Source organism: Melospiza georgiana, chromosome 3, assembly GCF_028018845.1.
Source record: "Melospiza georgiana isolate bMelGeo1 chromosome 3, bMelGeo1.pri, whole genome shotgun sequence".
NCBI lineage: Eukaryota > Metazoa > Chordata > Aves > Passeriformes > Passerellidae > Melospiza > Melospiza georgiana.
In genome coordinates, this window is record NC_080432.1 from 90,706,476 (window position 1) to 90,729,340 (window position 22,865).

The following is a 22,865-nucleotide window of genomic DNA, read 5'->3' on the forward strand; positions in this document are numbered from 1 at the left end:
CTTTATTTGTATTTATACTTAGAAAAGAAGAAAACATAAATTTCAGCCTTGTTTCACAATGTGCTGAGGATCAAAACCATTGGTGTCAGTTGTATAAATCACTAAATGAATACATCTCCAAATGGTGTGAAAGCAACGCAATTCTTTTGGCAATGCTGGCTGTTGCCCCGATAACTGCTGGATCCTGTCTATTGCAGAGGTAACTGAGAGCCTCACAAGTAAATAAACTAACACTCATGACTCCATGGAACCTCTGAGTCTCCTGGTTTTAAGAGTGGGACGTTGTACTGCTAGCTGTTTTCTAATTATGGAAGATGTCTGGATGATTAAGAGCAATTCAGAAAAAGTAACATTTAGTCTGTGTTAGCTACTTAGAGAGCTCAGTCAAGATTCAATCAAAGGATAGCAGCATCCACCATGCTGACAGCCCCTGACACAATGTAGGTTAATTCCATCTCCTTTTTCATGGTTTTCCTAAGTGCATGGTCGATTTAAATTAAAATGTTCAGCAGAATAAGCTTGACTTGATATTTCTCTACAAATATTGCAGATGTCACACAAGAGATACAGTGGCACTGGTGAGGATGACAATGACAGACTGCTTTGGGACAGTCATGTAAAATACCTGTCCCACTGGAAGAATGATAGTCAGAATTTTCTCAAGTTCATTAAATTGTTTCAGGCAATCTCCACAGGGCACATTGTTTTGTAATTTAGCTAATGCTTATTTCTTTTATTTCTGCAATAAGTGCAATAAATATTTGCTTATTGATTTACTCTACTGACCAAGCATTGCCTGAAAGAAGCCTGAAAATTCATGTTAATTTGTTATGGTTGTTTCACAAGATGAAGAAAGCTCTGTTCCACTGAGCATTCCAAAGAAAAGCAAACGTTCTTCTCAATGACCCTAAACTACAGGTGAGGGATCTTTCTGATTAATTTAATGAGGTATCTAAAATTAAGAAAGGTAGTTGTGATATGTAATAATCTGACTTTTAAAAAGTAAAACAAATAAATTAATTGTGCCAGAAGTTAAAAATGTAAATTTTTCAAAGCAGTAGAATGCAATCTGTTTCATCTTCATCGAGTGGAAAAAGTGCCTTTTGTTGGTCATATCGGGCACAGTGTCATGGATAAATCCCAGCTGAAAACAGCCACACACTCACTCTCCCCCACTGGGGTGGGGGAGAGGATCAGAAGGATAAAGAAAGCTAGCCCAATCTCTTGGGTTGGGATTCAGACAGTTTAATACAGAAAGCAAAGGCCGTGCACACAAGCAAAGAAAACAAGGAATTATCTCTCAACTTTCCATGAGCAGGCAGAAGTTCACCCACCCCCCAGGAGAGCAGGGCTCCATCATGTCCAGTGGTGAATTGGAATGACAAACGCCGTGACTCTGAACATCCTCCCTTCCCTCCTTCTACCCCCAGTTCCACATGCTGAGTGTGAGACCACAAGGTCTGGGATATCCCTGGGGTCACCTGGGGCCAGCTGTCCCAGCGGTGTCCCCTCCCGAATCCTTGTGCACTCCCAGCCTTCTCTCTGGCAGAGGAGTCCTTGCTGCTGTGTGAGCACTGCTCAGCAGCAGAAACTAAAACATCTCTGTGGTATCAACACTGTTTTCTGCACAGATCCAAAGCACGGCCCCATAACAACAGCTACGAAGAAAATTAACTCTACCCCAGCCAAAACTATCACACACAGCAACTTATTCTTAGCTACGTCATAGGAAATATCAATCACTCGTGCGGTAGAAACAATACATGAAAGAAAAAGCAGCACTATGGGTAATATTGTTTGCTAAGGTAAAATACCTTTTTTTTGTGTGTTTAACAATATAGTAACACTTAAAGGACCATATCAATTGACTCATGCCTAGTTAGAACAAATAGTTATTAGCATTCTATTTGTATGAAAAGCTAATCTCTCAAAGAGACTTTTAAAACTACTTTATTAACTAACAATTCTGTTTAAATATAATTTTGAGTTCAAGGAGCTTTACTCAACTTTCTTCCAAATTTCTACATCAAAGTAGTAGAAAGAGGAACACACATTCTACTTTCAAAAAAACACTTTATATCAACTAATATATAGAAAATTTAGTAGACCTTCTAGACAATTAATCAGAAAAGTTAATTTTTTTATCCAATTGAATAAAATCATCCTGTTGGGAATGCCTTTTTTTGTGATTATGGCTAGAATTATTCCTGCTTGAATTGAGACATTCAGTCAACGTGAATAAGATGGAAGCAAGCTGACTAAAACTTCAGGGATTATGACCAATGGAAACAGGCATCTGCCTGTACATCCTATGTCTCAGATGCATTTCAAACAGAACAAGAATGACTGAATGACACTTGAAAAAATACAAGTACTGAATCAAATTTAAAAACTAACTTCATGGTCAAATATGGAGATTATATATATATATATAACAGTAGAAACTGTTCTACTGATCAGTGAGAACATCATGTATTTCAGCCCAGTCACATTTCACCTCTGATGTGGTTTAAGCCCAGATGGAAATTAGCCACCACACAGCCACTCACTCAATTCCCACTCTCACCCGCCATGCCAGTGGAATGGGGAGAAGGACTAAAGAAACCTAATAGAAAAAAGAGTTTCTATAGCAAAGAGATACTTGGATAAGATTGTTTTGTAGTTCAAGGTAGACTAAGGAGCAGAGGATGTAGAATTTGAAGAACGTACTTTTTGGCAGGAGACTGTGATTCAAGCAGGCTAAGATGGGAAGGATTCACTCTTCTATATTTGTTTTGTCTTTTGTATCCAAGGAAAAGACACATTCCAATCTACCAGAAATTAATTAGTTCAGTCACTCCTTTTTCTTTAACTGAAGGTAAGGCATCCTTTTTTTGAAATAAATTGCAATTCCAGTAAGGAATTTTTTTATTGTAAAGTATGAACAGAAAATGACAGATAAAGAAAGGCAGCAGCAGTTGCATGAGTCCTGAATTCAAGCCTGAATGAGTTGGAAAGTTCAATCTCCTTCACAGATCATTGAGTCTGATGACAAAATCTCAGTAGAAAGCTTTATGACCGGCAAAATAAAAAGTCCAGACAATGAAGAAGCTGTCCTGTGTGTCAGGGATAGGAGGTGTGCAGAATGGAGTATAAAGAGCAAGACTTTTGTGTTGTACCCAGGCATAGTGCAACTCAAGTCATACTGACAATGTTGTGCAGAGGCAATGATTTCTTTAGGACTCCACCTCTCCACCTACACCTATACAGGGTGGAACCACAGAGAAAGGAACTATTATTTATAGTTTTATTCCCATCTTTTTCTGCCTTACTAGTTTGAAAATTAGAATTAATAACAGAGTGTCTGTATAAGACAAAAATCAACACAGTCACTGCAATATACTTACAATAGAAACTTCTTCTCAGTGAAATGGGAATAGATTCTTTTATTTCAGAAAACAGCTGCGTTAAACAAAACATTTCAATTACTCAAGGTAAGAAAATAATTCCTACAATGGCCTCAGTGGAAGCATTACTGCCTAATTACGGGAGAAACTCTTCTAATCCCTTCTGTATCTTTCAATAGCACCCAGTGCATTCTGGACTTCCACCAGAGTCTCTCAAATGACAGCACACAGAGGATGCAGCAAGGAATGTGAAAGATGTGGAACATAGCCAAAAAATCCTCAGTAGCTTCCCTCAAAAAGAGTAAGAACTTCTTGAGATTTACCCTTCCCTTGCAGTACTAAAGATTCTAATAAAAAATTCCACCACATTACTACTTTTTATGACAGAGATGCATAGGTATTCAGTAACTAAGAAATATGTACTTCTACGAAAAACAAAGATGGACACTGATTTTTTGTTTTCTAATTCTTGTTTTTAAATGTCCTCTGAACTATCTGATACCTTGAAACAGCATTTTGTGTATAAATCTGATCCTTCCTAGAAGAATGTAAAGGAGATCTTATACCTGGGATTATAATTACTATTTTGGAAATTCAGAGTATTTTTCTCAGGAAGGTTAATCATGGAAAAAAAATCCTAACAGAAATGTTCCTTGTCCAGCTTAGGCAGTTAAAAATATGACCCACAGTACATTGCTACAGATGTAAAAGCTATCAAAGGATCTGGGAAAGTTTTTCTTTAAATGTGGCTCTGCAGATGTCGAACCATTTGGCATTTACAAGTAGAATAAATATGGTGCCTATAGTATGTATTCCCATTGGCCTTCTGTGACCCAGGTTAGCTTTAAGGGGAAAAGAAAACATAAAGCACTCATGCAAAATTGCTTTCCTTTCCTCTGATATTTAATAAAATAATGATAAAACCATTTGCTACTGTATTAAAAAAGTAACATTTTAGGTCTCAAGCAATGTAAGGTCAGAACTAAAAAATAGTTATGGGCAGTGTCCCCATTTTATTTTTCCTATAAGCTACTACATGGAAAGACTTTTAGAATGCGTTACCTTCATGTTGGAAAAAAATATGAAACAAAAGGGTTTTTATATAATTAACACTCAGAAACATTGTTAAATATATGTAAACTTGGTTTTTTTGTCTATTGTGCATTCCAAAAAAGGTCAATATTATTTCACGATAATTATTGGACTGGGAGAAAAATCCAAGGTCAATACCAGCATGATTCAAGGATGACTTCTGAGTGTCATCTTCAAAGAGCTGATCCTTGATAATTATTCAATGGTATCAGAGATACAGCTGTGTGTACATACAGGTCTGTGTGTTTATATCTGCAGCATGAAAGAAGCACGATTCATATGGAGGTTTTCAGTGGTGACTGGCAATAAGTGACAAGAATTTATCTATTCTGTCATGCAAGGTTAGTTATTCTATAACAACTGTTCTTAATGTCTCTACAACTTTTTACATAGGGTAACGACCTCTTACTCTGTTTATCTTCATTCACTGTGAGAGGAAAAGAGAACAGAGATATTTTTAATATCATATTGTACCTTCAAAGGAATTAACTTCTGTTTGTAGATAAATAACATCATTGCAAGACAATTTATACGGGTGCCTACTTTAGAAGTTCAGTTGTTGATTTTGGATAAACTTGTTTACTATCCTGTCAGAATCCAAGGGAACCAGTAAGAATCCTATTTTTTTGAAAGATAAATGTGTTTAATGATTTTTTTTTTCTTTGCTGCAAGGTAGACATGACTATATGTTTAAAGATCACAAATATATCAAGCTGAATAACTTAGAGCAACCGGAAAACCCAGAAGAATGGGGAAATGCTGCTGTGTGGATCAAATCACTCCCATCCTTTCCTTTGGAAATATAGATGATAAGTTGTGATCATTCCATCCCAGCTTTCCTCCACGTATACTTCTCTGTATTATAGAATTGGACTGTGGTAAGTAGGCCATATGGTACATTGTAGGAAATATGTTTTAAGACACAAAGGGGTATCAGGTGTTTGGCTTTATTTAATAAATTTTTCCCATGACAACTGCATAAAAAAAAAAAAAGAAAAAAACCAGAGTGGACAGAGTGACAAGACAAGCAATAGTGATAGGACTATAAGCAAGTAAATTTAGATTAGATATTAGGAAGAAATTCTTTCTTGTGAGGGTAATGAGACACTGGCACAGACCCTGCTGAGAAGCTATGGATATTCCATCCCTGGAAGTGCTCAAGGCCAGGTTGAGTGGGGCTCTGAGCACCTGGTCTAGTGGAAAGCATCCCTGCCCATGGCAGGGGACTTGAAACAAAATGATCTTTAAGTCCATGTCCAACCACCCAAGCAATTCTGTGATTCTGTTATCGCAAGCAAAACAAACTAAAAAAACACCACAAATTCTTCTTTTGGCAATGAAGTTCCAAGAATCCTAAATCTAAATTAGCAGAAGATGCATTTAACTTCTGTAGAAACTTAATAAAGAAGACTCTTAGGTCTTGTAAACCTGCATCATTTTGCTAAGAATGATCTTTCTTAACAGTAGCTGGATGTTCATGACTGAAAAATCAATAGAATGTCACAAAATAAAAATCTGCAACATTATTTACTTAAAAAAAGAAAAAAACAGAATAAAACAGCATAGCTCACTTGATACCTTGGTGTTGATTTTTTGGGGTTTTCTCCTTTTAGGAATACACAATTTTTGATCCATCTTACTGCTCATTTCTCCCCATGTTTTCTTTTTGATAAGAAAAATTACAGATAATTTCTTATCAAAGTCTGTTCTTCACAGTTAAAATCAATAAATCAAAATCAAGTGAAAATAATAATATTCTGCAGTGTGAATAGAAATATGCATTAATACACCTGTTATTGAAAGGAGATGAAAATAAGTATGTGAGAAAATTCACCTATTCTTTATATTGAATGTATTTGGAATTTCCATAGCAAGTTCTGCAATGCCTAAGCATCAAAGTCCAGTAAAGGAAATTGTTATCATTTATTTGTTTTAAGGCCATTACATGAACTGATTGCTCACCTATATAATCATAATTTCTTCTCTTTGTTGTATGGCAGCTCTGTCTACAATTCTTTTTTTCCCTCATTCACAACCTCTATTTAATTTTGTCTTGTCTGAACTTAGAAAACACTTTCTTTAGGTCATTGTTAATACCATTTTTGCACAATGACACTTATGTGCACTTATAAAATAATACCAAAAAGCAATAATGGAATGTTAAGATTAATATGAGAAACAGCTTTTCTTAAAATTCTGTCCTGTGCTGCTTTCCAAAAAGTGATAAAAGGATCATAATTTTATCACTTGTTTCAAATTCCATCACCCTCCAAGGTATATAAAAGTTGACTTACACTCTCTGCTTCCCATGTCATATCTAGCAGCTTTCTAAAGCATATCTCAGCAAGGGTTTCTCAGTGCAATGGCTTTTTTGTGGTCAATGACATTGAAACACATCCACAGAAGTATAGCAGCTTGAATTAAACTTGCACTGGTCAAAGTTACTAAAATGTTTTATTTGTAATAAAATAGTCCAGGCAATAGTGTGAAAGACAAAAGTTCAAGTCATCTTCACCTTGGTTTAAAGCAGAAATTTAAAATTTGATGTCTCACACTCTATGCAATTGCCCTGAATGGCAGTCTCTGGCTGTTCCTGAGCCTGAAGTTCAGGCTGGAGGTGGTGAGAAGGGAGGAAATTATTTTATTTTTCCACAGAATTGAATATTGCAATGTCGTAAAGAAAAGTCATCATCAGTTCTCTGAATCTTAACAATATCAGTGTTAATTATGTGGGAAGCTATGTGAATTCAGCCATAAAGAGAAAAAAATTTCTGCAGGTGTTGTCTTCTCAGTGTCTTAATTTGACCAATGGATTGAATAGAGCAGAAGTGCCATGGAGGAATCACATATGAGGATCAGATATCTGTTCTTTATAGTGCCCCAGTTTCCATAGGGTAATAACCCTCCATTTCCTGTATGTATTACAGCACTTGCTATACAATAAAAGAATGTTAAGTACCATCCTGGGCTATGGAATGCATTTATTCCAGCTGTGATAGGCTTGTTAGCTCTGCTTCCCTTTGCTTTCCATCCATTCCTTTGGCAATATCTCTTCCCCCAGACCTGTCACTCTTTTGACTCTCATCTCTGTCTTCCCTAATCTCTCTTCCCATTCTTTTCTGTGCCAACTTTTGTTGGCACTGATATCCTCAAGGAAACAATCTAGCTATTTTTAGACTTTGACTCTGAAAATATGTAAACAGAAACTTCTAAAAGCCTGACTATTCAGTCATATTTAAGTAATTTTCAAAACACAGCAGAAGACAAATTTCTGAAATTATATTGGTTGTGGCCTTTCTCCCTCCCAGACAGATTCCAGGTACCTATCTAATCACACATTAATGTGGTAGAGCTTCACAAATAAGCAGCTGTAAGGTTATCTTTAGATGGACAAGACTAGGTATTTTCAGAAAGGGAAGAGCTGATTTACGTTCCGAATGACAAAACTATTTATACTGAATACAAGGTTTCCACCACATAATGAGTAATTTTCAGAGTTTAAGAATCATAAGACAGTTTTTCATACTGAAAAGTTTTGTATAATATTAGGTACTAGCAGTTAATAGGTACTGATAAATCTTTAAGCCATATGTGAATACAAAGTGTTCTCTTTAGTGACATAAGTTCAGCTTGCTCAGTTTAGCAGAACAATTTACACCACAATATGTAAGATTAAATTAAGACTTTCACAAAGACTTATGCAGCATCTCCATAAAAATAATTGCAGTAAAGCAGTCTAAGAACAGCGTGACTGATCTAGCTGTGCCATTAGGTATGGGAGAATACCTACAGAAACATGGCTCTAAGAGAATAAATTCAAAAAAGGCAGAACATCACATCTCAATAAGGAATGCTGTGCATGACAGTGTTCAAAGGTGATATGAACTATTAATCTTGTGAAGACAATAATGCAGGATAAGGGAGGATGGTATAAAATTGTTTGTAGCCACCAGAAATTAATACAAATTTCTTCATTGAAATCTCCTTTACAATATGACTGCAAGCTGGGAAATCACTTTTACTGAATTATTCATTTTGAATAAAGAATTTCAGCTATCTGCACAGTGCACCTGTTACTTGTCAGGCCAGGGGTTATTGTGCACAGACTGGGGAATGAGAGGCTGGAGAGCAGTGCCATGGAAAGGGATTTGAGGTCCTGGTCAGCAGAAAGCTGAACCTGAGCCAGCAGTGTCCTGGCAGCCAGGAGGGCCATCCCTGTCCTGGGGACACCAGGGACAGCATGGCCCAAGGGAGGGGATTGTCCTGCTCTGCTCTGAGCTGGGGCAGCCTCACCTCCTGTGCTGGGGCAGCTCTGGGTGCCACAAGGTAAGAAGGGCATGAAACTATTGCAGAGTGTCCAAAGGAGGGAACAAAGATGGTGAAGGGCCCTGAGGGGAAGCCTGTGAGGAGTGACTGAGGTCACTTGGAGGAGACTGAGGGCAGAGCTCACTGCAGTTACAGCTTCCTTGGGAGGGGCAGGCACTGATCTCTGCTCTGTGGTGACAGTGACAGGACCTGAGGGAATGACCTGAAGCTGTGTCAAGGAAGTTTGGATTAGATAGCAGAAAAAGGTTCTTCACCCAAAGGTGAGCCCAACCCTTTAACAGAAACATGGCTGGGCACTGGAACAGGCTCTCTAGAGAAGCAGTCACAGCACCAGCCTGACCAAAGTTTAAGAAGATTTCGAACAGTACTTTTGGGCACGTGGTGGGATTCTTGTGGGTGGTCCTGTGCAGGGCCAGGAGTTAAACTAGATGACCTTTGTGAGTCCCTTCCAAGTCAGTGGAATCTGTGAGCTGCTCTGCATAAGGCTGCTCTGCATCACTAAGATGTACAACAGTAGAAAAAAATAATAAGTATGTAACCATGTGATTCACCTTGTCCTAGTATAATGCAAAGGCATATATTCTTCTTCACAGTAGAAACTAACATAGTAATGAAGTTGTCAGAATCCCATTGGAGAAAAATAAATGGTAAAACAATGCTATATTCTAACCTTGGGACCATACTCTCAGACATTACAAATTAACATCTATTTAACTAAATGGCTTGTACTCATTTGAACCTCATGAAGGTTTCACAGGTGACATAATAACACTGGAGGTAAAATAGAAAATTAATATCAAATTTCACAAAAAAAAAAAGCCTGAAAAAATATTTCTGTTAAGTGTCCTTTTATTTACATTCTCTGAATAACCTGAAGAAAAAATATAAGCTGGAATCTGAATAAAATTATACACAATATCTTGACATAAGGAGAATGAATGTTAAATTGACAAGCAGGTCAATAGTGAAGGCAAAACTTTATGGAAAATGAATACGTTCCCAGCAGTTCAGGAGTCATAAGGCAATCATAACCAGAGGTAACCTGAATGAGAATGGTGTCTATTTACATCTAATTTGCAATGCCTGGGGTGAAGGAGGGTAAAGGAACTGGAATTCTAAGAAGTACCAGTAAAAATAAGGCTCAAAAAATGTATTGAACCCACACTGAATCTATTTGTCAATTTGAAAAACTCCATGAGCCAGAAATGTTAGATAGGAAGTTAGTGACCCTATTTGTTTTAACAGCATTGGATATGAAATAGCTGAATCATGCAAGTGTATTATGAGACTGAAACATACAGCTGTGTTCAGCATTCCTGTAAAAATAGCTGGACAATATCACACACGCCAAACAAAATCTCTTCCTCTCATATGTGAATTCTAGTTGAAATGAGATAGCAAGGCTGGATTGCACATAAAAATCAAAGAGACCACAACCTAGTATTTTATTTCCAAATTCATCCTACAGGTAATAACACTGGCGAGGAGGAAAAAAAATAAGTTTTATGTTACTGAAAAATATGTGCCTTTTTCAATGGCTTTCATCTGAAGATCTCAAAGGTTTTTATTAACACTAAGCCTGACTCCTCATTATTTTTATTTTGATGGTAATTGATATTAGTATTGAAATGTATAAAACATGCTACTATGATTCTTTGGACAAGAGTTTATATTGATTTTCTGTAGCTGTTGATAACTTCATGTCTCCCAAAGAAATCAGTGGAAACCGGTCCAGCACTCTTTGAGTACTGTCATCACCTCTCCCTAACCCAAGGGAGAAGTGTCCTAATTGTGACCTTCCAGTCCCTGTAGGAGCCCTACAAGATGGAGAGAGACTCTACAAGGCCATGTAGTGACAGGCACAAGGGGGAATGGCTTCCAAGTGTAAGAGAGTAGGTTTATATTATCTATTAGAAAAAATGTCTTCACTGTGAGGGGGGTGAGGCACAGGAACAGGTTGCCCGTAAATGTTGTGGCTGCTCCATACGTGGAAGTGCAGCCAAGGCCAGGTTGGATGGCACCCTGAGCAATCTGGTCTAGTGGAAGGTGTTTCTGCCCATGGCAGGGGGGTTGGAGCTAGATGATCTTTAAGGTCACTTCCAAGAAAAATGCTGAGTCTATGATTCTATACAGCATGTGCAGGTTTCTTTTCCTAAACACGTTAATTTTTACTGTGTACAGTTACTGCTCCACCAATAGCATCAACTTCCTTTAATCTGGAAGCCTTTTCCCTTACACACACATTTTTGTGATGCTTTTTCACCAAACTATTAATATTACTGCTTCTCCTGAACTTTCTCTAGATTATCCCAAGATGATCTTAGGATTCAAACATGAACACTGTCATTTTTCATTACAAGTTACCTCTTGACATCTGACAGAATTTCTGCATTTTCCCACCAAAGGGGTGTATAGTATAGCATAGCATTCCCAGTTGCCCATGGTTGGTTGAAAGAATCCATATTTGATAAGGACATATAAACAGATACTGTGGTTCAGGTCATCTGAAAATTGCTAATGTGGTAACTTTCTCAAAAGGACAAATAGGCCCTTGGCATGTTCAAGAAATAAATGTTATTTCAAATAAAGCTTTCTCTGCTGCTCTGATAAATTAAGCGAAACCATATTCAAAGGAGAATCAGACTCTCCTTACTGACATGTGTAAAGGCATCTTGCAGTAGTTAAAAATTCCTAACCATGTGACCTTGAAAAGGATGATTGTTGTCCTTTCTTTTCTCACCATGTTTGACATGTCATGTTTCCTCTCGCTCATTGCACAGTGACTGCAATTAGTCCTTAAGCTCTTTACACCAAGGAGTCTCTTGTGCAGTTTTATTTGCTGTTTAATACCAATTAAGATGGATTTGTTCTTCTCTTGCCAAAGTTATCCAAGTCACTCTATAAATATTGGAAAATAAACATGCCATTCTCAGGGCTTCATTGTTTGTTCAGGACTGTTGTAACTGTTATTCAGGATGCTGTCTAAACTAAGGTTGAAAAAAAGTAAAATAAGGATTTTGGGCTTTGTGGAATACTTACATGATGCCTAAATCATCTTGCCACTTAATCTTCTTGGGATGAATGAAGGCTTCTTGATTGACTGTTCTCAGCTGATTGACTTTCTCTCAATCAGTTTTTTTTCCAAGCTTTCCTACACTAGCAATATGCCTCTGATATCTAAACCACAGAGGAGATATTTTATTTATGCATATTCATAGGTGATTAAAGGAAATTGCACTTGTTTATTTTGCCCTTCTGAATTGTAACATTATCCATGTTGATTCCTGCCTTAGAAAAAGCTTCTTAAAAGTCATATGATAAAAGAGCAGGAATTCCCTAGGTCTCTTCATGGTTAATTCAATTTTGAAATAACTTTTATGCACAAAAGGCCCATTTTATTTGATACCATAAGAATAAAGATTCATACTTGTTATTATTTTACTGAAATGATTTTGTAATGCAAATTAAACAGCTTTAGTATTCAATTACTTTTGTGCTAATATAAATTGTAAGATTAACATAAGCATACTATAGCTTCAGCAACTGGTATCATAAAAATTCAGCCAATTTCAACAGCTGCAGTTAAATGGTATCCTGTGGTCCAAATACTGAAATCAAGGTAATAGTAATAGAAATGCTTCTTTTGGACACAATTGTGATAATTAGAATACCTCACAATGTCTGAGTCACTGTCATGAATAAAAATTTTTTAAAAATGGGGTAAAGGTACAGCAGATATAAACCTTTTCAATGTTATGTTCTCACTGCCATGATGGATCAGGTCAGAGACCACAGGCAAAGGGATTCCTCTGCATTACCATCATGTCCACAGAGCTGTGGGTACTTGAGCTATTCTGGGATCACGTTGTGATGAGGAAATGGATGGTGGAAAAGAAATCAGCAAGAGCTCAATCCCATCTGGAGGTGGTCCCTTAGGTGCTGTCCTTACATACTGCCTAAGCACAAAATAGATTACCTGGATCATCCACAGGCCATATTGTTTTGTTTCATTTTACTTTGGTTTTTTTAATTTATCTTATTTTTGACATCAGGGAGGACAAAAAAAGGAGTGAAAGACATGGATTTGACCACAGAATCTCTAAATAAACATAGACTGCAGAGCATCCCGGCTAGAAAGGTCCAGAAGCATCTGGAACTAATATGACAGCTACTGAGACTGCTCCTTATCTCATTCTGAAGCTGTCTGGGGAAAGTCTATGGTTGAAAAAAAAATTCTCATTCTCCCATTTGCAAGTAGTAGGAGACAGAAGGAGTTAATTAAAAAGACCCCAAAATGGTGTTCATTCTAGAAACATACACAGTGTAGTCATTAGCTAGCCAAGGTAACCACTGTGAGGGGATGGATTACAGTTCTTACCCCACTACTGATATAGTGGGATGCTCTTTAAGGAAATTGCAGACCATGAAACAATATTTTATGGACACATGTTGAAGCTGAGAGGAAAGCAATAACTGCCTTTATAGGCTTGACAGTCCTACAGCTTTTGGATTTAGTTATTAGCTCCTGAAATAATGCCTCAGTTAAAGAGCTAGCAGAGCCAGGTCAGAATGAGAGTGGCTAAAGATCACATTATGGATCCTCCTAAGACATCACTCCAGCAGATCCTTGGATCTGCTCCAAGGATCATTACTCCACACAGAAAAATGCAGAATTTAAATTTTTCTCTATGTTTCTACCTCATGCTTTACACCTCTCCTCACTCACAAATAAACATGCACATGACTCAAATGAGGTTTCAGTAGTTCAAATAATGAAAAATCTCCATCATGTAATTTGAGTGTTACCTGAAAATATCAGTTTCATGTACTCTCTTTCCACATGGGTAATTAGTTTGCACATCATAGTTTTTAACTGTGTTATTGTTCTTGCTGTTTTAATAAGTTACTGAACAATCAAATTTCACAAAGAATAAACTCATTTTTTTTTAATTTTATACATAACTTTGACTGGGTTAAAGTACGAAGGATAATGATCTTTTCTATCATATCTTCTACGTGATTTCTGTTGAAATGGAAACTTGGAAAGTTGGAAGGTAGAAACTATTAAGGGTCTGAAAATTCATTCAAAATTAATTTGATTCCATATTATTCCATTTAAATGATCCTCCAATGTAAAATAACTAGTTAGATAGCCTTGTGTTTTTCTTCATTTATTATAGAAAATCCTTGATAAAACAAAGTCCCTACACTTGTCACTTTCTGTGGTACTGTCTCATCTCAGTTTGCCTGCTACACAATAGCCCCTATTTCTTATTTTTGAATTATTCATTTGGCAAAAGGGGATTAATGAGGGAATTAAATATAAAGATGCCAAACTGTTTAAAAATTTGGTTTATATGCAAAATGTTAGTTTACAAGGTGATGAAGCATTTGAGTCTGAATTTCTTGGGATTCATTTCTCATGCAGGGAAGCTGCAAGCATTTAAGAAGTAAAAGTCTTATAGAGACATTTTAAATCTCAGTCTAGCTCTGAATTTTGTACAAGTGAGCTGTCATGTGGGAGTGTTTTGGCTGGGTGTTTTAATCTGGTTTCATTGTGAGGAGTGCACACAGTTGTTTAGAAATGAGTCATGCTGACCTCACTGGGGTCAGCCCAGAAATCAATATAAGCCAGCCCTGTCTTGTGCTTCACAGTGAATGAAGAGCTTAGCACCAGCCAGCAGCACTGGATGGAGGCCACTTCACAACTCAGCTCTCACAGCCAAGTGCCAGGCTCTCAAAATCCTGTCCACTGCATATACATCTGCCTCTTGTATTCACAATTGCATCATATACATCCATAGATTTCTAGCACAAGTGTGCAACAGAAAAAAAATGTGGAATTACCATTCAAAAAAATTATTCTTGATGGGAAGAGTGTTATGAATGAGGCTCAAAATATTACACCTGCAAGCAAAGACCATTCTACCTGCTGTCCAGTGCCAATAGTAATTCCAGGTTTAGAAAGAGACTGGGGAATTCAATGGACAGCACTTTGGAACTGGATAAATTTTTGAGCAAATGAAGCTATAGAACTATGTGTGTTTATGCTCTAGTCTTCAAGTCTGTGTTATCCATTTGCTCATTTCAAGGCAAAATAGGAAAAATAATTATCCTTTCAGCAGAAAAATACTAGAGCTGTAAAAATTTCCATTGATTAATCCAGAAATTACCCAAGAACCTGAAGTATTTGTTCGTCATAACCTGTAATTTTGCTGATGGGCTGAGCTAGTCTCTAGGAGCCAAAAGGGTTCAGCTGAGGTGACACAGTAAGTGCAGAAACATGCTGCTCCAAAGCTGCAGAGAATTTCAACTCACATCGTTAGCTTCAAGGATAATGGCTTTGAACTCCAGGGCAAACTTTCCTCACAGAGAACTAACGAGGTTTTGCAATACCTCAGAACATCCTGTACCTGCTGTTGAGCTCTGAGTTAAACAAGCAGAGAGGAAAGTGTCTCTCTTGTCTTCTTCCAGTCCTGTGTTCTATATGACTATATGGTAAGTCATTTCACCTCCAGATAACGATTTACAGTGCTGATTCAAATTGCTCCTCTCCACAAATCTTAAAAAGAACAACTGAATTGAGGCATTGTGAAGATTTGGATGTTTTCTATGCCTTATATTCTTACTAGTTAATTTCAAATGTATGTTTGTAGTAAGAATGGGGGAAAATATTCAAGAGATGGATTTTTTATCAAACTACAGTTTTATGAGAACCATAAAATAAAAAATAAATGCAGCTCACTGTAAATAGGATTGAAGTCTTTTCATATTTCACTTCAATTTATTATTTGTTTCTTTTTCAATCTGAATTGCATATCACAGCTAATTTTCAAAGTCAGATGTATTATAATTAAATTAATTCTTAGTGTGTCCTACTCAACATGCCAAAATGAGATTAACTGAAATTACAAAACACAGCAATTTGACATAATGAGAGAAAACTGTACTAGTGATTTAACAAAAATGAATTCCTATTCTGTGGGAAACATCAAAATTTTGTCATTTCTGAAAGGAAATCTGATGCCTAAACTCTGTAATTATGCACCTCGGGGCTGTTGTGGGACACAGATACACGTGACATCAGTTTTCTGATAATCAGAACTTCACAACTTCATCTGTAGTTTTCCAACTTTGCTTGGGCAAAATGCACACACAAATTTCAATTGTCACAGCTTTAGGTTGATGGTCCTCAACAGAAATAAAATGCATTGCTCAAGGTTCCTCGTGACTGCAGTCCCCATGCAAGCAAGATATTCTTGCTTGTGTGAGGTGCATTTCGTGGGATTTTTACCTTCACAGGATGCTGACCCATGCCATTTAGTTTGGGGATAAAGAGACACTATCATTTTCCAGGGGGTTTGGAGAGGGTCTCTTGCTCCAGACTCACAACCATGTGATACCTCCATGAATCCCACAGTTGTAGCTTTTGCTGTGCCCCTCACTGCTGCAGCAGGTCTCACCACAGCCTTCCTTTCTGGCTGCCTGCACACCTCACCTTCCCCTGATGCAGGCAACATCAGCAACTCCAGCTGGGACCTGCCAGAGCCTGACAAAGGCAACAGAGACTGCACAAATGGCCAAGACCTCAGAGAAAGTGTGTGAAGCACCTAATTCACAATAATGCATAGGACACATCCAAGATTTGTCCTTGAAAATCACATCCAGACCATTTTTACAATATGACTAAGCACCTCAGAAATCTTAGGTTACAGCTACATTGGCAAAACCTTCTGATGCACACAGTGCTGTCTGGCAGCAAAGCCTGGTGGCTCAGGATGGCTTGTGTCCACATGGGCTCTCTGAATCTGAATCAGACTGGACATTTGACCAGGGTCTTCCATACACCTCACATTGTACCTCTTGATACAAGTGGATATCTACCAAACTACCTTGTCACAAAGCTCTTTTCCTGGCCCTGAGAACTGGCCTAATTCTTAATTTTCTAACCTTTTTGTAGAGTGATAGCATCTAGGCTACTGGGAACAGAGCCCAGATGTGCTTCTGAACTTTGATTAATAGTAATTTCTGTTAGCATTGGACGGTCTGAACAAAAATTGTGCAGGTGACTCTTAACTACTTTAGCACTCAAGATGATGAGTGCAAAACCTGGTCTAATCCTTTCACATTTGGTGCAATACCTGGACTTCTCCCTGTGTTATTTAGTTTAAGAGAAGCTCTGAGACAAAATTAACAATAAGGGGTTTTACATTTGATTTCAAAATGCCTGCAGTAATGCCTGCAGTAAAGCAGGTCTGTTATTGTTAGCTAGAGTGTTTTCTATATACTCTGATAACTTCTCACACATCTTGGGATGGGGCTAGAGAACTTGAGAGGGTGGCCACAGGTGTGTTGTTGTCCTGCAGAAATACTGACAGGCTGGAGGTGAGGTGACAATGTGTGAACAGACAAACCTGGTTGGTGGTATGATCTACCCAACAGAAACAATCTCTGGACAAAACCATCGCTGAATCCATGTGCCATCCATCTATTCATCACAGAATACATATTTCCTTCCTCTCCCAAGAAGAACTGAAGTACACTAACATAGATTAGTGTAGGATGCCTTCAGAGCCCTGACCTCCTCCCAGAAGCAAATAGGAGAGGTCATTTGTTTGCCAGTACACCTCAGGCAAATTCCAGGCTAAATTAAAAAAGCAAGTTTGGAAGAATCTTTATCTTTTCCACAGCAGATTACAAAGATTTCTGTTTCCCCTCAGAGCATCAGAATAGTGATAGTGACATTAAAATGGTACATTTGTCCACAGTGTTTTGGTGTGACTTTGTATTTACACTTTTGCCATGTTTTATAGAACCATTCCTAGATTACACAAGTCTAGAGAATTGCTGATTAAGCTGTACAGTAAATCTGAGCCTGAAATATGAATAATTAACCACTGCAGAGGCTGCCAAAAACTGCAGGGCAAGAGCTTCTTTTAATTTTCCTTCAAAAGCTGAAGGAAGCAATGTTTGATTGTGAGACTTCAGCCAGCTACAAAAGAAAACAGAGTATAGTATTTCTTTGCTTTTGAAATAACATGACAAAAATTACCAGTGTCTGCTTTGTGAGACAGAGAGTTTTAAACGAGGATTCAAAAGATAAAGAACAAATAAGTGTGATATATATATATATATATATATATATATGTTTCTTAGAATAAGAAACAATAGTTTGAAGACAAGAAAAAGTAGTTGGGAGTCAAGAGAGGACAGAACTGCAGGAGGACAGGGGGAATTCCAGCTTTGGTTCAGACAAAGGACCACTGTGGGATCTTGGAAAAGCCACATGCCAGAGAATTGCCTCAGTTCTTCATTGTATTCTAAAAGCTAATGACAATAAACTTGCATAAAAGAATTATATAATGTGCAAAATATACATTTTTCTCTAAGGGCATCAGCTATTGAATATGGAAGCATGAGAGTCAGCAATATTTTTCCAGTATATGTTGCATTTGAGCCTGTAAGACTCATTTACTCAATGGGTAAGCACTCGCCCCTCTGGCTCCTTTTTTACTGTGAGACCAAATCAAGAGGTAATTAAAAATGTCAGTGGTCTGCACTTCAGCAATATCTTTCAATCAGTGGACACAATGAGGTAGCAAAGGGAGACAGACTTTTCACAGGCAAATATAGATTATTAGCTACTAAACTAGATTGTTTAGATTTTCCTTAGATGGATATGATTTTGTTTACCTTCTGGAGTTCATAAAATGGCAATAGGTACTTTTTAAGATTTTGCAATACAATGCCCAGATTTCTGGAAGCCTTCTAAGTTTATCCTAGCATTATTGTACAGAAAATAGACAGGAAGAGACTGAAAGTTCAAAGACTATACTCTCTTTCCTCTGGTGAATGAATTTATGTGATAAATTCCTATATTGAGTAGTGTGTAAATTAAGATTTGGTCTGTTCTAATACTTAACAATATTTTTCAGTAGTCTCTTCAATTTACTGCTTTAAAATCCCTGCCATAATGCTTTCTAGTACTGCATATATATTAAGAGAAAGGCTCAGCTCACTCACATCAGATTCACAGCTGGGGCATGCCATGCCGTAGAACACAAAATTGTTTCTTCTCATCCAAAATCTTCTGTTATTACTAGATTAAATTGTGCTAAAACTACATCTACAGGAAAGCTGAGGAGATCATTACTTGCTCATGGTGAGACTAAGTTGTCACTTCATATTTTGTCCAGATGGTTAAGTGACTGAAAGATGTTAATCGTTCAATATCGCACATGAAATGAGATGTGTGCTCTCAGACTGCTAGAGAAGTGTTTCACATTACAAGAACACCACCTCACTTGGCACTTGCTGGAAACTTTATTGTCAGCCTCAGCTGATATGCAAATAGAGGGATGCAGAGACTGACCAAGCAGCTATTAGGATGATGATGGTGTGTACACAAAGAGGCCCTGGAAAAGCAAGAAGCAGTGGAGAATTAAATTGCTACTGTTTATTTTATATCTGGTTCATGAATTAATAAAAGGCTTCTTAGGGCTGGAAATCCACTATCTTTGACTAAAGGATAATTTGCTTCAGAAAGGAAATCCCATTTAGGAGAAAACAAAAGGAGACATCAAAGCATTTGGGGAGATTCAGCTCTGGGACAAGTTGCAGAATTGAGTGAGAAAAATCCCCCTGTACGGATGAGGGAATTCATTTGGGAAATTGGATATTTTGGGTCACATTTACCCTTTAGTTATATAAAAAGTTGGTAATTAGTTGCAAACAAATTATTTGTGAACTCAACGGAGAGAGAGAAAGAAAGAGAGAGAGAGAAAGAGAGAGAGAAGAATTGAACCAGCCTTTTTACTCTTAACACTCCTATTGTTTTATTAATTACAGAAGAAACCTAAATGATAATTCACTGTAGGTAGTATAAGGGTTTGGATGAGTCACCATGATTTTCCATGCCTAGTGTTGGGAGAAATTGCTATAAATCCTTATTTTCATGAAATAACATTTTGTTATCAAATCGCCTTTGCTCTCATTTGTCTTCACAGAATGCTGGAATTGTCCACTGGAGGACATTGAACTTTAGTCTGTCCCTTCCTTCAGGGACCCCAAGCATCTTGGCCACCCAGCTATGGAGGGGAGCAAGCCTGCTCCCACTGTAATGCTAAGGGAAAATTATGAAGTAGAACTGGGAAAAATAAAATACGTAAAAAAAAAAAAAAAGTCAATTTCAAAAGTCTGTCCTATGAATACGCTGTATTTTCTATAGATTGTGTAAAAAATTCACAGCTCATCTAAAAAAAAACAGATATAACACAGTGGTTTTCATTTTTCCTAGTCATGACCCATGGTGGGGTGAACTCAAGAGTCTCTGGCTACTAGTGAATATAGAGAAAAATGGAAAAAATAAGGCATGTATAAGGTGTCTGACTCTTGATCTGTTCTCTCAGCTACAGCAGCAACCAGTTTGAATATTTCCTGAGCCAGATATTGCATCTGGGTTACTTATGGATGTATTCCCATGAATTTCTCTAAAGTCTGTTTATGTCCATTTATATTTTTGGCATCCACAACATGTCATGGAAAATTACCTCACAGTGCAGTTATGCAACAATACGGAAAAGTGTTTCCTTCTGTTTATTTTAAACTCACTACCTGATAACTTTATTGTGTATGTGTCCTCCTGAGTTCTCATGCTGCAAGAGATCCAAGTATTCCCTGTTCTCCACAACAAATTTATGCAACTGTCACATTTCTCTAAGTTGTTCTTTCCAAGAGGAAGGGATCCATTCAGTTTAGTCTCCCTGCATATGGAAAACATTCTCTATATCTATCTACCTCATTGCCTTTCAGTCCTATTTTAACTATTACAATATGGTATTTTGGTAGGAGTTTTTTTCCCACAAAAACAGCTAATACTCACAAATTGTGTACTATTTCTATATTAGTGCAGCCCATTATTTTCATATTAATATGTTTCTCTTCAGCCAAAGCATTCATTAAGACTGAATCTTCAGTAACTGCATGTGACATACAGTAAGAGAAATCCATTCTTTCATCTCTCACATGACTGCAGTTGTATTTTATTGAAGATTTTACTTATAAGCATCTTTTAAAGTTTTTTACATATTATGAAAATTATCAAATAGTCTTAAAACTCAAGGTAGCCTTACATACTTCTCATTTTAGCAACATTTCGATACCTTTTGATAGTGTATTGATTAATCCATATTTAAGTATAAATATGAGATCTGCAAGAGATGTTTATGCTAATATTTAATATTAGTGTATCCTCTCTACATCTCTACTCTGCTTAATGCATAGGAACAGCCAATTTTGTCAACCCATAAAGTGTCTTATCAGGTTCTATCACTTCCTGTGGTAGCATTGCTATTTATAAGTGAATTAGTGAATGCAGAAAAGAAAGAATTAAAAGGAAAAAGACAAAAAAAAAAAAGGAAGAAAAAAAGATAAATAATCCTTTCATGTTATTTATCTGAAAGATACATTCCAGGGATGAAATATGTGCTGGCAAATGGACTAGGTATAGGATTTGTATCATTTACTGGAAACCTTCTAGTAGCATAAACAAGAACTTCATCTAACTCACACTTCAGAGTCTTAAGGCTGACCTCACATGCTCTTTGTATCAACAGATGGGTCTCTCTGACTCACACTTGTTCCGTGTGCTCGGGAAGCGTTCTGCCTTAACAAGCCTGAGACCCTGAGGAACTACATAAACCACTCTCTGAGCTGGAATACATGTTTCTTTTTGATGTTTGTTGCAGATGAAAGTAACAAGTACATGGGATTTGGGGGAATGCTGCTGACGGAATTTCAAACAAACAAAAAGTGATACAGAGTTCAGGAAACTTCTCTCTCCACATCTGATTTCTCATATTTTGAGTTTATAGGATCTGTCTGCTATAACTTTTGGTGTCAGTAAAGGTTTTTGTCAGTCATTTTTTTTCTTTCTTGAAAATTAATTATTTTAATTCAGTGAGTTAATCACCAAGCCAGAGAAGGGAGATTAAATACTTCAATATTGGCTTTTTGGTGATTTTTGTACTACATACAAAATATTTTTTACAATTCTTATGTCTGAACTATGTGCTCCGGTATACTTTCTCATGACGTTTCCAACAAAAAATTAAATAGAAAAAATTAAAATAAAACCAAATAGAATTCATATATCCATGTAATTCTGACCTTTTTTCCATAGGTCAAACACATTTAAATGACAGAGACATTTTGTATTATCAGAGTTGTGAAAAAAGATCTTTACATGTGTTCAATCTAGATCATATAACTACTTCCTAATTGCCAGTCATATGCTAGAGATCAGTTCCCTTGGTTCTTATCCTTGACTTAAGAATAAAAATTGTGGTTTAGTACTTAGAGATTCACTATGAAAAACATATTCACTCTGAGAGGCCATATGGATGATTTGTGAAGATTAAAACTTATTATATGGGGCCCTAGGTTCTGTTCCAGCAGCAATCTATGACCTTCCTTTTAGCTTATTTATAAAATATGATAGCAGTTCATACTCAAATGTCCCCAGCTTAGAAGGCAAGCATGGATTTATTCAGTATAAGTGGTAAGTGCATGAAAATAAAAGCCAGGGTCACTAGATCTGACTAATATAAATCCATGCCCTCAAGAATTTTTCCCATCCAGTAGAAAGGAGTAAGTAGCACTGCCTTTCTTCTTACCTGCTGTAGTGAGAAAGGATTCCCTAAAAAAATACCATATTGCTCAGGTGAAAGCCCAAAATTTTAACAGAGTCACACGGGGCAGTGCAAAACAAATCACCCAAGTGGCACAGCTCTCTGCAGGCAGCCCAGTGCCTGCTGCCCTCAGCATTTCCCACTCACTGGAAATGAGCCCTCCTGAGCCTCACAACAAATTCAGTCCTACCCTGACTTATAAATTTATTTTCCTTCCCACAGAAAGAAGCAATTAACTACTACTCAAGCAAGTCTTACTATATAGAAGTTGTTTATACCTGATGAGTCTCAAAGGGCAGGCAGAGTGCAGTCAGTCAAGAATGAGATTCCAGAATTTCTCTTTCTGGAGAGGTAGGCAAAAAAACGAGGCATA